Here is a 15,250-nt window from a genome sequence, read left to right as displayed (position 1 = left end):
TTTAAAGGCAAGAAATTCCAAGCAGGAAAACACCTTGAGCCGTGTGTTGTGTGCACCCTACATGCCTGCCTCCCCTCCCGCTCCCCAGGAACGTCACAGAAGTACACACCTTCTTGAACTGATTCTTGAGCTCATACAAAAGAGATGCTGCTGTGTAGTTAATGTGCGAATACTAGCGTGTAAGCAACAGGAGTATTGTAAGTGACCTGACTGGTAAGGTGAATTTACTGTCCAACAAGAGTAGGTTATTCCTTTCCTGGATGAATGTAGCAATCCGACAGTAGAGATCCATAGGAAAGGTGGACCTTTCTTTACCTTACCTTAGAGAACCATACCTTAAATCTTGATGAGCTACTGCAAGCACATGCTCAATGTGCAATGTCTGAACCATTAGCTTAGAGGAATCTGCAGAACCAGCATGGAAGATACAAGCTTTTCTTGGAGACTGGCACTTGGAGGTAAAAAAAGAGCCAGAGAACTTCTAAAGAGACAAATTATTTGAGTTAATGTGACCGACCTTGTCAGCCCAACTGCAGGACTGTGAGGCAGTTTAGCCCACTCAGGAGCCACCTGCTATCTGGTTGAAACACAAACCAGAACAAAACTCCTACCTGATAACAAATTTAGTATATTATTTAGATTATAAATACAATAAGTTTGCTTTGTAGTTTTAAGATCAGTATGCTGGGAGGCTGCGGACTTAGCTTCAGCCAGCCAGGAAAAGAAAGATTTCCTTCCGTAGGCTTGGGAGACCTATCGAAGCCTGTGGTCTGGCCATAACTAACATGGGAGGGCCAATGGTGCAAAGACCTCTGTAACCTGTAGCTTATGCCAGGCAGCAAAGTAATACCAACCATGCCAGCAGTGGAGCTGGATGTATGCCTGACACAGCCTTTCTTGGTAGAGGGTCTGACTCATGTCTCTGTCCCTTCACACACACCCAGTGCTCCAGGGAGACTGAGTGCCCGCTGCTACAACTGCTGTTTGACTTCAGGTATCGCCCTGACTTTGTCCACTGGAAAGACGCAGCATTGACTTCTGTAACGGCGCTCTCTTGTAGCTTTGCTGTGCTATCTATTAGAGACTTCTAAATTGCACACTAAGGATAAAGCAAACAGGAGGGAGGAAAGAAGATTTGGAAGAATATATATCTTCTATGTACTTTCTTTTGCCACATGGAGATCCTGAAAATTGGATCTTGCTGCGTTTTTTTATTATTTTTTTAAAGGCTTCTTTAGAGCGTAAGAGTTTTCCTTAAGCAACAAATAAAATTGTCCACTGGACTGTATCACTGTTAAGCTGCTAAAATTTATATCTCTAACTAAGCAAGGCCTTGGGGTAGATATTCTTCTGCTCTGAGCTTCTTGGAAGGCTTTATAATGGTTTTATTTTAAAGGAACTCTGTCTGTATGTCTGAGCATGGGAGAGGAGGGAGAACGACAAACTTCTCTGCAGTTCTGAGCTTGGCAAAATGTGTTTGTGATCTGCAGATGTTCATCCTCTATCTCTTGTAGCATCTTAATGATCCAGCTCACTGAGTTCTGCCATTTGCCCCTGAATTTTCTTCTCGTGCTTCCCCTCAACTTATTTTCACCTCATTCAATAACTATTAACATAATGCTGCTGTTAGAAGCCAGTAGGGGCTCATTACTGCTCTCCTACAGCCGCTCTCTACCCTGATACACTCACCTGTCTGCGTAAATTGAGCTAGTAAAGAGAAGGCAATTTCTAGGACACAAAGATTTTAACAGACAGATTTGTGCCTGGTGTAAATCAGCATCACTTTGTGCTATGGAGTTTTTCCAGCAGTGACTGGTTTAGCCCAGGTGAGGAGGTGTTGGGCAGAAGACTAGAAAACCTCAAGGCAATTATTTTTTATTTCCTTTTGCCTTTCTTTCCAACATCTCCAGAGCTGTCATCCACTTAAACATCTGGGCACAGACCTAATACAAAGAGACAACTTTGTCCAGCTGTGCCTAGTTTTCTTCAGTGCTACAGACTCAGCTCTGGATCCCAGGAGTGGCTCTTCTCGTACTTGCCAAGTAGCCATGACCCTTGAGGGGCTGTGCTGGGCCATGACGACAGGTTCACATGACCCTGATATTAAATGTCCTTTGGATCACTAGTTATTTAAACCTAACCCTTGAGCCCCAGTTCAGAAGATGACAAATGCACATGGGTCACTTTTAAACATGATGATTCAGTAGGGCCACAGCAAAACCGACATTAAGGTGCTTCTTTTGTTTTTAATTCCTGCTTTAGTGAGCCAAAAGATCTTGCACAGAAAAAAAGTAGAACAAAGAAAACATCTGTGCTAACCTCAGCAGTGTCCAGATTCCAGGTTTTGCTCTTTCAGTCTGTGATGCTGCAAGTTACGGTGACTGGGACTATGGACAGGTATTAAAGGGTTGTCACAGACAGATGATGTGGTACAACCAAGTGATCCAGCATCACATTTCAGAGCCAAATGTGTTATGTTAGCAAGGAGGGTGGGCCAAATGTATCCGCTGTGCAATTCATGGCCTTTTTGTCTCCAGATTTTCCATTTATTTTTTATATCTGCCAAGAGGGTAGTTTAGAGAACATTACACTGTCATAACATTGTATTCCACTGGCAATATTCCTTAATTGTAGTAATAATACATAATCAGCCATATATGTATGCGTTAATATATTAGCTGCCTAGCTGCAGCACTAACTTCTGTTACACCCAACAGTCATGCTTGGCTGCCTCGTTACCTGAGCTTCAAGATATCAGTTTCTTTCCATTACGTGCTTGGAGTATATGTTATTTCTATAATAGGAGCCAATGGTGTTTCTGCCAGAAAGCCATGGGGTTTTATGGTGGCATGTGTAATTTTTGTACAGTGAGATTTTCCGAGGACCAAACAGTACAGCGTTGCATCACGTTGATGGGCTGGCAAAGGGTGAACTCTTGGCACGCTCACCAACCAAGAGGAGTTTAGGGACACCTAAAACTACCACTGTCTCTGCCTCTAGCTGTGTATGCTCAGGATGTCAGAGAATAAGCCCTTGCTTTTGGGCTGGCCAGAAGTCTGCTGAAGATTTTGCTGTGACTTGTTTTCCTGATGGCATTTGCTGGACTCATGGGAGCAGGCATTGTCCCTGAGCGGAGGGGAGCAGCTATTGATTGGGAAGGAAGGACACAAAGAAGAGTCAGAAAATGGGGTTTTGTTATAAAACCATTTGTCTGCAGTGATGATTCAGCAAAAATTAAAAGCTGAGGGAGGGAGATTCTCAGCTGGCCTGGAGCAGGGCAGCTTCAGCTGATCCCAGCCCCTGACTGGACTGTGTGTGATTTAATGCAGCACTCCATGTCCCACTGTTCATTTACTGCTCCCCACCCAGATTCCAACAGGCTTTTGAGCATAGGCCTACAGGAGCTAAACCACACGCCACAGTCCCATCTCGCAGAGCTACAAACTTGTCTCTGAAGCCACTGTGAGCCAGCTGAAGAAAGGCCAGTGGGGTCTGTGGAGGGTAAGAAACAGTACAAAGAAAAGCATGCTGGGGCTGTAACAAAGGTGCAGCATCAGGGGAGGTAACAATTATGATAGAGGAAAATAAATCAGACAAGACCAACAACTTTTGTCTCTCTCTGCGAAAGCCTTGAATGGCATCTGCTGAATGACAGTGCAGCTTAATTTGCATAGTCTTGTTTTTAACTGAAACAAATAGCTACAAATTACATGCAGAATAAACGGATGGCTTCTTGCTGTGTTTTGCAAAGGTGAAATGTGGGACTGTGGAAGGGGGTGACATTGGTGAAGGGACCAACTTTGAAATTATAAAGAAAAATGAAGAGAGGAGGAAAAGAGAAAGGATTGGAAGAAATGGAGCAAGAAGAACATTATTTTGTTTAAATTAAATTTAAATAAAAAAGGATGACACTGGCTCTGATCTTGTCATGCTGAAGTATTTTAAGGCCAACAGTAATAACAGAATTATATATGAGTACTCCATGAGTGCCAGGTCCACCTTTTTTTCTTTTCTAGTAATGAAGTTGCTTATGCACAGTTGTCAAGAAGACAAATAAACAACCTTTTTATTGACCAAAAATCGTGGCCTTAGTCACTTAACATCTTCAGAGTTCATGTGCATCAAGGTGAGGAACAGTGAAACCTACTGGAAAAAAGCAAGAAAATGCCTCAGAAATGTTAGGTTGCCATTTAACCTCTCTTTCAAGTCTCCTTAAATAGATGGACACAGCAGAGGGTCTTTTTCAGTGCCTGGCTTTTTTCAGAATGCTGCAGAAGTTGTTTTTTTCCACTCCAGTCCAATCAGCTCAACAAGAGCTGCAGAGAAACTCCATCTGAACAGTGACAGTCATAAAGGAAAACTGTGAGCCCCCTCTACCTAGAGAGTTGTAATGGGTGCTGGCATATGCATGGTACATGGGCTCCTCCTGAGGGCCGGCAGACTTTGTCACTCAGGGGAGAAAGAACATGGGAATATTCAATCATGTGCATAAAATCTGGCAGCATTAAAAGAGCGATTCCTGCTATTCCCAGAGAAGAGCCACACAGTAATGCTATCATTAGGCATGGCTCAAATTTCTTCTGATGTTGTCACACGCCAGAACCTACCGAGGCAAAGATGTTTACCCACTCCAGGCAACTGCATGGAGGTATACGGGTTGAGTGGGCCACTGATGTAGTCAGTCACAGGGCAGATGCGAGGCAAGACAGGTAGCAGCCACAGAGGCAACTGGTTTGTAGAATGGAAGACAGGCAAAATCTTGCCTCTGGTCCCATGCAGGCTGGCTCAGTGGACTTCAAGGGAGAAACAGAAACAAATTATTAGCTTTCTGGAATAAGAGAATAGCGGTTAAAGGGTGACTTGTGATTCTAAGAAAAACTGTACAGCTCACTGTCACAGGATGTTGAACTCGATGGTATGTATTTGTTCAAAAACATTTAGACTCATTCATTCACATTCAGTTATTATTAAACATGACAGTTTGGATGTAACTGCCTTGCTGGAAAGTGCCTGAACATTGTCAGTCGTTCATTATCAGATGTGAGTCATTTCATATTGGCCCTTTCCTTTACACACTTTCCCTGTGAATTGTCTGTTGGACAACAGCAGAGCCAGGATGCTGAGCTAGATAAAGCTCTGGTCTGACTTGCTACGGCCTTTCTCCTGCTCTTATGGGGGCAAACCCACATGGCATACTAAAGGCATAAACTGGCTGCGCGGCAGCATGTGTTCATTGCAGTAAATGCCATGGTAATGCCTGTACCCAGATGCTGAGAGGTAGCTGCCCTTCAGCTCTCCTGGAGTCTAAGCAGAGAAAATCTGTCAGCCCTAAAGACCACATAGGCACATCCTTAGACAAACAGATCCTTATCGCAGAGGCAAAGTTATTAGTTGTTCCCTTGTCTGCCCTTGAGGGAGCATAGTGATAGCCCATCGCTTACTGTGTGAGCCCCCAGTCCCTCAAAGCCTTCCCTGACTGCTTAGCTTCATGCAGCGCAAACAGCCCTACTGAACTTCAATCAGGCAACTTGCAGTGCGTAACATTAACAGAGCAAGATTTTGTAAGTCCAGGGCTTAAAGCTGCAGCCTAGCTCAAAAAAGTACTTGTTTGTACCGTGCGATTTCTAACATCGTGTTTTCCTATAGGAGTAGTACTGACTTTTTACTAGTATGTGCAATGATAGGGCAGTTATACTCACAATTGATTTTCCCATTCCAGGGAGGCAGTTGTACACATAAGCAAATACTTTTTCAGTACCACCCAGAAGGAAGAAAAAGATAATTCTATGACAAACTGTTTCTAGACAAACATAGGTATTTGACTGAAAATTAAATAGAAGCAGCAATCTTCAGTATGGGTTAAACCTTAGAGAGAGTTCCTTTCAATCTTTCCTGTTTGGGGAGTCCTATATTCTCCAGCAGATGCTTGCATGGATGGATTAAATCTAAGCCCACTGGCAATCAGCTTCCTGGGTTTGGTTACCTTCCATGGGCCCTCAGATGCAGTCCTTGGACCACTGATCCATGACCACAAGTTTCGGAATCCCTACTGTAATTTTTCAAAATTTGGGAGCACTTTGATGTGTTGAGACGGTAGAGTTATAATGCCGCATTATGAATCTCCTCATAAATTCACCCCTCAGATCTGGTATCATGTGCAAGCCTTTCCTCCCCTGCTGCATGAATGGGAATTGATGAAGTGGAGGTCCCCCTTTGCCAGGCAAAGGTGGAAGGTGGGGTGCAGAAGGTGGCCTCATGTAGGGATGTTTAGTGTCTCAATCTGGATCAGATTGTCACCTTTCTCCCCAGGGAAATATGAAATGAACAAAGATCCTGAGTTAAAAAAAGATTTGCTAACAAGACCACGGAAAGGAGGACAGCCTAACAAACCGCACACCGCTCGCATGAGGCTATTGCAGAGCCAGGCCTGTCACCCCTGTAAGGCAAATGGCCCCCAAGAGGCTTCAATTCGGACAGGCTGCTCCCTCCCCGCCCAAGGCACTGCTCCTGGTGTGTGGAGCCGGCTGTGACGCTCCTTTCACTGGGTCTAACACTTGACACCTACCGACCAGTGCCCATGGCCAGGCTGCCAGAGAGCCCCGGTGGCAGGGCCAGCAGCACCCTCAGCATCTGCCTTGCCTCTGTGTGGCCTCTGAGGGTCTCGAAAGAGCAACCTCTTGGCACCTGGGATTTTTGGTGTTTCAGCCTTCTTCCTCTCTGCTGCCTGAGCCTTGGCATGGACCTGCAGGAGTGAGGGTGGATGGGTGGCCAAGCCCCTGTCCAGGCACACATGCCCTGCAACAGGAATGCTGAGCACAAGAGCCAGCGCACCTCGGTACTTCCCCAGGAGATTTTTCTCTGCCTCCAGCAAGTTACAGCTGGAGGACATTAGCAGGGAAAACGTGTGGGTTTAACAACTCTCAACTGTAATTTGTGGACTCGCTTTCTGAGTCTATGTCAACATTTAGCACCATCGCTGCCCTGGGGCACAGAGAAGCTCTCTGAGCAATTTTCCAGGCAATGGATAAAGCAGGACTGTGTGTTTTGAACCTGCCACAAACTAGTTGCACCTGATGATCCCATTACCTCCAGGGTGAAAATTACAGGCTTTCTTGGCCTGTTTTTCACTATTCATGTGCTTTCAGGCAAGGATCCGGAGAGAGACACACATTCTTGTGCACTCAGTGGCTGCTGGAGGCACCCTCCTTCACTGATCAGAGGTGAAAGTTTGGAAGTAGGAGAAGCAGATGTTGGATGCAGACACTCAAAGGGGAAGGGAAAGAGGAGCAGGAAAGGGGGGCAAAACAAAGTCAGAGCAAGACCCTATTGCCCTCTGTCAATACATCCAGTAGTTAAGCACCAGGGAGGCAAAAAAACTGTGAAAGGCAATGGACAAGCTGGTAAAAAGAAACAGGCACAGTCTGCCTATGAATAAACTTAGGTTGTAAATCAGAAAAAGATTTCCAGTCATGAGAAGAGTGAAGCTGGGGAACAGCTTTTGGAAGGAAGAGTATGGACAAAGTTTATGACAGTGAAGGTGGAGACTGGTTGGTTTATGCAACGCGTACTGTGGTAGCCTGTAGTCACAGCAGACACTTTTTTGGTACCTATGCACAAGACCTTTTGCAAACTTCTATGTTGTCATAAAACATGAATCCACAAACCCGGCTACAACCAAAGGATTACAGTCAAGAAGAGCAGAAGCTTCCATCAGAAACAGGTATTCAGGAAAACATCTGCTGCTGTGCGACAAGTTCTTTGATGGCATGTCGTATTTGAGATATAAGGGGGAGCTTCAACATGTCTGAGGGGAACCTAGAACCTGGCAGCATTTCCAAAACGAGATGCTGTCATACCAGCTTACATGTCTGTTCCGCCAATAAATCTCTGATACTGAAAAAAGCTTATGGCAAAACAGTATAAAATGTAATATGGGTCAGTGGCATAAGTGTTGCTTATGTTTATTAGAACATGAAATGTGTTGAATAGTTTTTTGTCTGATTATTTATGTGTGCGGATGTAAACAAGCAGTTGCTCAAGCTTTCTGGTTAGGTAGTTATTACTCAAGCCCAGCCACAGATTTAGCAAACTAAACACACAGGGTCAACAGACCAGCAAGTAGACAGGTAAAGGGAGGGTTGATGTGTGTCTATAGTTGCACTGCAAGAAAGCACAACATAAGATGATGAGACTTGCCCGAGCTGCAGCCAGAGTGAGGCTGCAGGCAGGTAGCCAGGACTCAAGAACAAACCAGGAGGGCGAGCAGTCCCAGGGCAACCATCACCAAATCGGTCTAGTCTGCCAAGAAGACAACAACAAACTTAAAAACTGACAGGGCTGACAAATGAGCTGCTGTCTGGACTTTCTGAAGACCGAAAGGCTCAAACTTGAACTCATAATTAAGGGTAACAGGGACTGATACCCAAATTGTCTGACCTACTCAATAATTCTTACTCATATCCAGTGTTGTATTTAGGGGTGGTCCCTGTCACTGTCTAAATGCTGTCCTCTGTCTCAGGGACCCAAACGCATTGGCTGCAGCAGAACGAATCGGGAACTGCAGTTGGGCCACGTTGCTTTCATTTCTGCAAGTATATTCTTGTAGCTTCCTCATGCAAAGAGTGACAGGAAAGCATCATGATGGGTAACAACTTCAAGTTCTCCTATACAAAGCCATCATTTTCCTTTTTTATTGCAGTTTAGCAGTTTTGTTATGTGCTATATGTACTGTAGTTGTATATTTTTAATCATTCACCCTGTCTCCATACTTCCAGGCAGCCGTTTCTCCCCCACACCCCTCCTTCTAGCAGCTCTCTTGGGCTACATACTCATTCAGAAAGTGTTGGGAATAGGTTTTCAACCCATTTGACAGGGCATTGTTATTACTCAGGAAACACTTCAGAAACAATTTTTAGAAGCTTATTTGAAAAGCTAAGGCATGAGCTACTTATCCGTGACTCCTTCAGTCGCTTTAGTAATTTCTCATTGTAATACCATTTGAGTGAGGTGATGTGAGATTAGTAAAGGCCGACAACTATACTCAAAGAGTTAAAAAATAATCCAAACAATAAACAGTATTATAGGTATATCCAAGTCTGATCACAAAATAGGTGCAAGGGCAGCTATCAAGAGAGACATCAAGCTTTGGAGTTAAAACAGTAGGAAGGAGCTAAATCTTCATCCCTCTGGCCATGTCTACACCATCTTTTGGCGGTGGCAGCCTGCAAGATGCAGAAAGTCTGCAAGGAAGGGAATGGGGGGCCAGAGAAGCTTCAGCAGTGGCCCTGAAGATGCACATGTCTCAGCCTCCACCTTGAACATGCAGGAGCAGTCCTTCCTGCATCTTTCCTGCCCTGCCCTATTTGGGGAAAAGTACTTGGGATGTGCTTTGCCGGGGTGGACTCCTGGGGTAGATTTTACTGAGAAATGCAGTGCTAGATAGCATCAGGTCGATACCTCTCTGCCTTAGGAAAGGTTCTGGTTGTGTAAGTCTTTGAAGGGGGAGCTTTCTGCTGAAGGACCAAATTGTGCCATGGGTTCGGTGCCTCCTGATGAGCCCTGGGGTTGAAAGGAATGTGAGTAGGTTCCTCAGCGCCTTTCAGGGCTCCAGGCAACCGCTGCCAGCTGAATGCTACATGACGAGAGAAGGCATCCCTAGGGAGCAGGGGAACTCCTTCTGCTGGGCAGGCGAGTTGCCAGGCTGTGGCCAAGCACCCACAGCCCTGGCTGGGCAGTTTCTGGGCCCTGATTTGTAACCCTTGGTGCCTCACAGTGCCCCACCAGCCTGGCAAGGGCTGCTCAGGGCTCTACCCCACTGCCATCACTCCTTCCCTCTCTGCCTCAGCTAGCCGTGCCAGTGGGCACCACGTGGATCCAGGGATTATGGGGCTGTGCAGCTTACTGAACTCCTTAGGACAGATGATAAAAATGTGCAGAAAAACTTATCCTTGCTACAACATGCCCTGGGTTGGCCTCAACTGTTGCTGCTGGCAAGGGCCCCACAGACCCCCACTGCTGTATGTGCCCATCCAAAGACTAAGGCTGCTGTTTCTTTCTCACCTTCTCTTTGCTCACAGTTTGGGCTCTCCTTCCATTAAAAAGTGTGTAGTGATGCATGAAAAATTAAAATGTGTTATTACTTATTCCTCTTTCGAACCATCTTTTTCCCTGAGGGTTATCCGCTTCTTAAGTCTACCGGGTGACAGGGGCACATTGTGCGTTGCTTTCAGTAATCTACATCCCACACAAACCTCGCTGCTCGGGGAGGTTATCAAAATTAAAATATCAGACTTTTGTCTGAAAACATTTCCTTACCCATCATCACACCAAGGATTATGAGAGTTGAAAGAAAGTGGGAGATTGGTGAGGGGTAGGAGAGGGAGGGTCATGAATTTTTATGCAGGAAGGGGGAAAAGAATTTTTTTTTAATTGTAAAATGTGGTGATAAAATCACAAAATTAATGAAGTGAGAGAGCTCAAGGTCAGTGCAGTACCTGAAGACACTTTAAGCACATTTTCTAGCTTGGTTTCTTATGAAAACAAGCCAGTCTATGCACATCTGTTTGCTTTGCCATTCCCCTCACCATGACTTTCAAACACTCAAATCTGAGAAAGGAGTGGAGGCTTCCTAAACAAACTAATTTCTCCCCTTTTCATAAAGTAGCCACTGGCAGAGCAATGGGACCAGGCTCAAGCAATCATATTGTTTCACAACTCACTTTTGATGCTCTTAGCCCTTTCAAAAGGTGCACAGCACCACGTGTGTTACCATCAAACCCTCTGTGGGAGGAAGGCTGCGAGGGAGAATGGGGCTCATTTTATAACTAGTGGGGTTAGCTATAACTAAAGGAGCAATTAATAGCTGAAAGGGAACTACTGTCTTGTAGTTCAGTTAAAAAGGTCACTCAAGCAACAGAAACAAATCCGATGGAAAGTCGGTTTCATTACTACTGCGGCTCACAGAGTTCTTTGGCTTTTTTAACATTATAACACACCAAGCTAACAGCAGCCTCATAAACAGCCTGAAGAACTGAGCTTGGAAGTTGGGAGCTGCTGCCCTGTGAATGGCTCCAGCAAAATGAAATCTCCTCATCTGCGTGTTTGCTCTGTGTTTTCGCTTGCAAACGGATCGGCACCGGAGGGGGAGATGCGCTGTCGTTGAAAGCTCTCAGGCACCCAGGGGCATGCTGGGTTTGCTGCATGCTTCCCTGCTCTGCTCCTGGGGACTTTGGGAGCTGGGGGGGCTGCTTTTGGTTCCCCAGACTACTGCATGTGCAAAGCCAAAGGCACACGCTTTCCCAGGGGGAAACAATCGGTCCTCCGAACAGCGCCTTTGCAGGAGCAAGGCCACCACTTAGCAGAAGAAAGCATGTGCGTGACAGATTATGAATAATTGATTCTGGTGACAGGGATTCACAGATGTGACATCATTGTTGGGCGCATCATCCTTTGGGGGGTGTTAGGACTTAGATGACGCAGGGAACTCAATGATAATAATGCATAATTTATTTTACAGGTGAAATAAGGAACTAGAGCAGTCCATAAAATTCTGATCAAATCCCATTTCTTTTGTTGTATCTCCCTCAAAAGGATGTTCCAGTGGAGATATTATGTTCTTACATAAAAATATCAGCTTTCCACAGGGAACCTTTTTCTCTGTGAGCAAAATCCAAAGTCATTGTACCTTAAATAAAAAGCTAAATATTTTTTAATTTTTATAGCTCACTGAAGCAGGAGTTCAAAAGTAACAGGTAAATGAAAAAAGAGAAATGCAAAAGGCAAAACAGGCCACTGAGCTTCATTCAGTAACTGGAAAACAGCTTGAATCCTGGTGCTCAAAGAATACCTCTGAAGTTCAGTCTTGTAAAAATCACACTTTCTCTTCTAACACCTACATCAGTAGCATGTGCTGCAGGAGCAGCTCTCTCTATAGAAGGGATTTGGTGGTGATATCACCTGCAGTGCCTGGCTGCTGGATACTTTCTGAGGCTGAAAATCTCCTTTGACGCCAGCCTTTCTCTTGTCTTTAGTGGATATTCTTTGCTATCCCTTTTTTCAGAGTGAGTTTCTTTTGTTCCTCTTTTTTTCCCCTCTGGTTTTGTTCCTCTCCTTTCTCCCCTAAATTGCACAGCTTTCTATCAGCTTTTATCCTCCTCTTCTTTTTTTCTTACAGATTTTGAGTGAAAATGAAGAATGCATCTCTTAAGGGAGCAACTTGCATGGAAAGTTTTCATTTTGCAATTGGATTAACTCTTTGATTGTCAGATATCCCTCTATATAGCTCTTCAGGTAATAGGAATCACAAATTCTGTCCACCTTTACTTAGACTGACACACTTCAAAGTTTATTCTTGCATTTGTTGCAGAGTATTTTCACAGTGACACATCAATGGAAGTATTGCACTCTTTATGTATGGATCATATATAATAAGGTTCTTTTGGTATTATATAGGACTTCAGTAGCTCTATTGTTAGATGCTACTCAACTAGAAGAGTCGATAACTGAAGGTTCTTTCAGATAACAGCACCTTGGGACTGCCCTTGTGTTTACATTTGGTAAACTGTGTAAGTCTATCACTTAAGCCTCCATTCAAAGCAAACTTCTGCCAAATCAGAAACACTGCACACAGAAGCACTTTGGAAGTCTTGTTCAATGTGGACTTTCATATCATGTGCAGTACATGAAAACTCCCTCGTCTGACCTCTGCCCAAAGGAAGGCTATTCGGATGGCAGCTTCATCAGACAGGGAAGGCTGGCACTAAGGCCAGAGGTGTAACCTAAATTCAACCCTCCCATCCATTACACTGCAGCCATTGAGTCCATGGTCAGCCACAGAGCTGAGGGAATAAGCAGGGAGTGGAGGGGTAACTGGGGTGTTGGGGATTTTCAGCAGAAGCTGCAGAAGCCCCAGAGGTTGGGGTTGTGCCCAACAGGACAAGGAAGGACAGTCCAGCTAAAGCTGTTTACACCACTATCGTGGACTTGTGCATTGGTAGCATATAGGCAATTTCAGACAAGTATCTGTTCTTATCAATGAAGCATTAGCTACCATATAGTGAGAAACACAGGATGTCTATATTTCTTAGCCCTGAGAGCATGCCTGTTTAGCTTGTAGGCCTTTTATATTTCCTGAAACACAACTCACAAAGTCTGTGAGCCAACGTAACACAGAAGCACAATCCGTAGGGATATATCTGCGTACACATTATTAAGCATTAAAGGTAAAGTTAGATTAGCAATAACCCAAATAAAATGCATTGTGATTGAATCATTAATTTTAATAATAGTAATAACCAGTACAATAATTTTGATTCCCTTTTCCTTTCTCAAAGCTCTTAGTATTCACTGTGAGAATGATCAGAGAACTAGAAAACATGACCTGCAATGAAAAGATTGAACTAATTGGTTCTGTGCAATCTATGGAAGAGAAAATGAAGCAGAGACATGGTAATAGTTTTCAAATACATAAAAGGCTACTGCAAAGAAGGGAGTCTTCCATTTTCTGCGTCCATGATGGATAAGACAAAAACCTGTGGGTTTTATCTGCAGCAAAAAAAGATTCCGGCAAGACATCAGGAAGCACATTGGCTCAGCTAAGGGCAGTAAAGCTGGGGAATAGCCCACCTGGGGAAGGTCCATCTGTGAGGTTCTTGAGGAAGAGGTTAGACAAATGTCCACCAGGCTGTCTGGCCTGCTGTGGCTGACATTTTAAGGTCCTTTCCAGCTCTCTTCTATGATTCTACATTTCACACGTATTTATGAAGACTGTTTATATGACAGAAAGCTTCCTGACTCACAACATTGCACTTAACGACGATTCTGTCATTGACATCTGTCAGAAAAGGATCAAGCCAATCAGGTCTTTCAAGAACTGAGTACAATGAGGGGATTAACATTGCTGAATGTTTTTTCCTTCTTCATATGGTCAAGCCTTGCTTCAGCTTAAACTCATGGGATGATATCGTGGGTGAGTAACGTGTAGTACACGCATTGTGTATAGTACCCTCACAAACCAGAGCCTGGAATAAGAAAGCCTATTAATAATGCCTCACGCACCTCAGGAGTATGCAGTAATTCAAGGACTTGCTGACAGAGGCATTTTACATGAACCCAGTACTATATCTTCAATTGGGAACATCAGGGATCAAATGTGCAATCATATTTTATAAATACCCTATTACGTGCATTGGTAGAGTTCCTCTGCTACTGAAGGATGACCCAGGGGCACCAGGCAAAAGCAGCCTCCTGTACTGTGGGGTGCAATAAAAGTCTAGCAGACTTCTGCAAGATCATACAACAGCTTTACTCAAGGAGGTTGTGAGAAGTGTCATGACCAGTTAAAGTACAAGGGGAATTACAAACCATGGAGGGCAGTTAGTATGTTCACATCAGCTTTTTTAAACTTTCTTAGTTATTTAATTTTGAAGCTTTGGATTGTCCCTTGAGGGAGTCAGTGGTTTTTTGTAGACTCTCTAAGTGACTTAGGTACCTAAATTAGCTCCTAAGTTATATGGTATGATAACCTCCCTGTGTAATTATCCTGGTATTTGTCTGCAATGCTGTGTTTAACATCCCAACTGGTGAGCAATAATTTCCTGAATCCAGAAGTGATGATCCTTGACCTTCAGAAAAAGTTGCATTAGTAGCTGGATCTCAGTGACGTGGCTCACAGCCAGTTTCTGATCAGATAAGAGCAGCTCCTAGCTGAAATATCTAGAGGCATGATCTCAGTATTTTGCTGTCCAGTGACAGCTCACTGATGGGAGAAGATTGCAAAAGGAATATTAACTAGTTATAAAACTTGACTCTTTCTGTCCAGCCTTGATTCACTTGCATTTGTTATTTCTCATACGCTTGCATTATGTGATAAATCAATGTGATACACAAAGCGTTTGAGCTACCTGTTGTACAGCATGCACTTGGTTTGTGACGGGCAGGTACACTTTGTAACTGCGAGTTGGTTAGGGACCAATGAATGGCCAACTGACTCGCAGGCAGCACAGCTATAAATACTTGCTTCTCAAAAGAACAGTAAAAAAAAAAGGAAGAGGTGTTTCTGAATTTCACACAGCTCCTACCTAGGAAAGCCATATATGGGCTTGATAAACAGGCAAATATGGAAGCACAATGAGCCCTTGCAATGATTCACCTCTCTTTTAACATGGTGAGTAATGAAATGCCATGGTGGGATAACAGTCCAAGAGCCCGTTTGGAACAAACTCATTTGGCAGTGATTCTTCGCAGCATCAAC

Source organism: Leptosomus discolor, chromosome 1, assembly GCF_034619465.1.
Source record: "Leptosomus discolor isolate bLepDis1 chromosome 1, bLepDis1.hap2, whole genome shotgun sequence".
Taxonomy (NCBI): domain Eukaryota; kingdom Metazoa; phylum Chordata; class Aves; order Leptosomiformes; family Leptosomidae; genus Leptosomus; species Leptosomus discolor.
Note: the sequence above shows the minus strand (reverse complement) of the source record.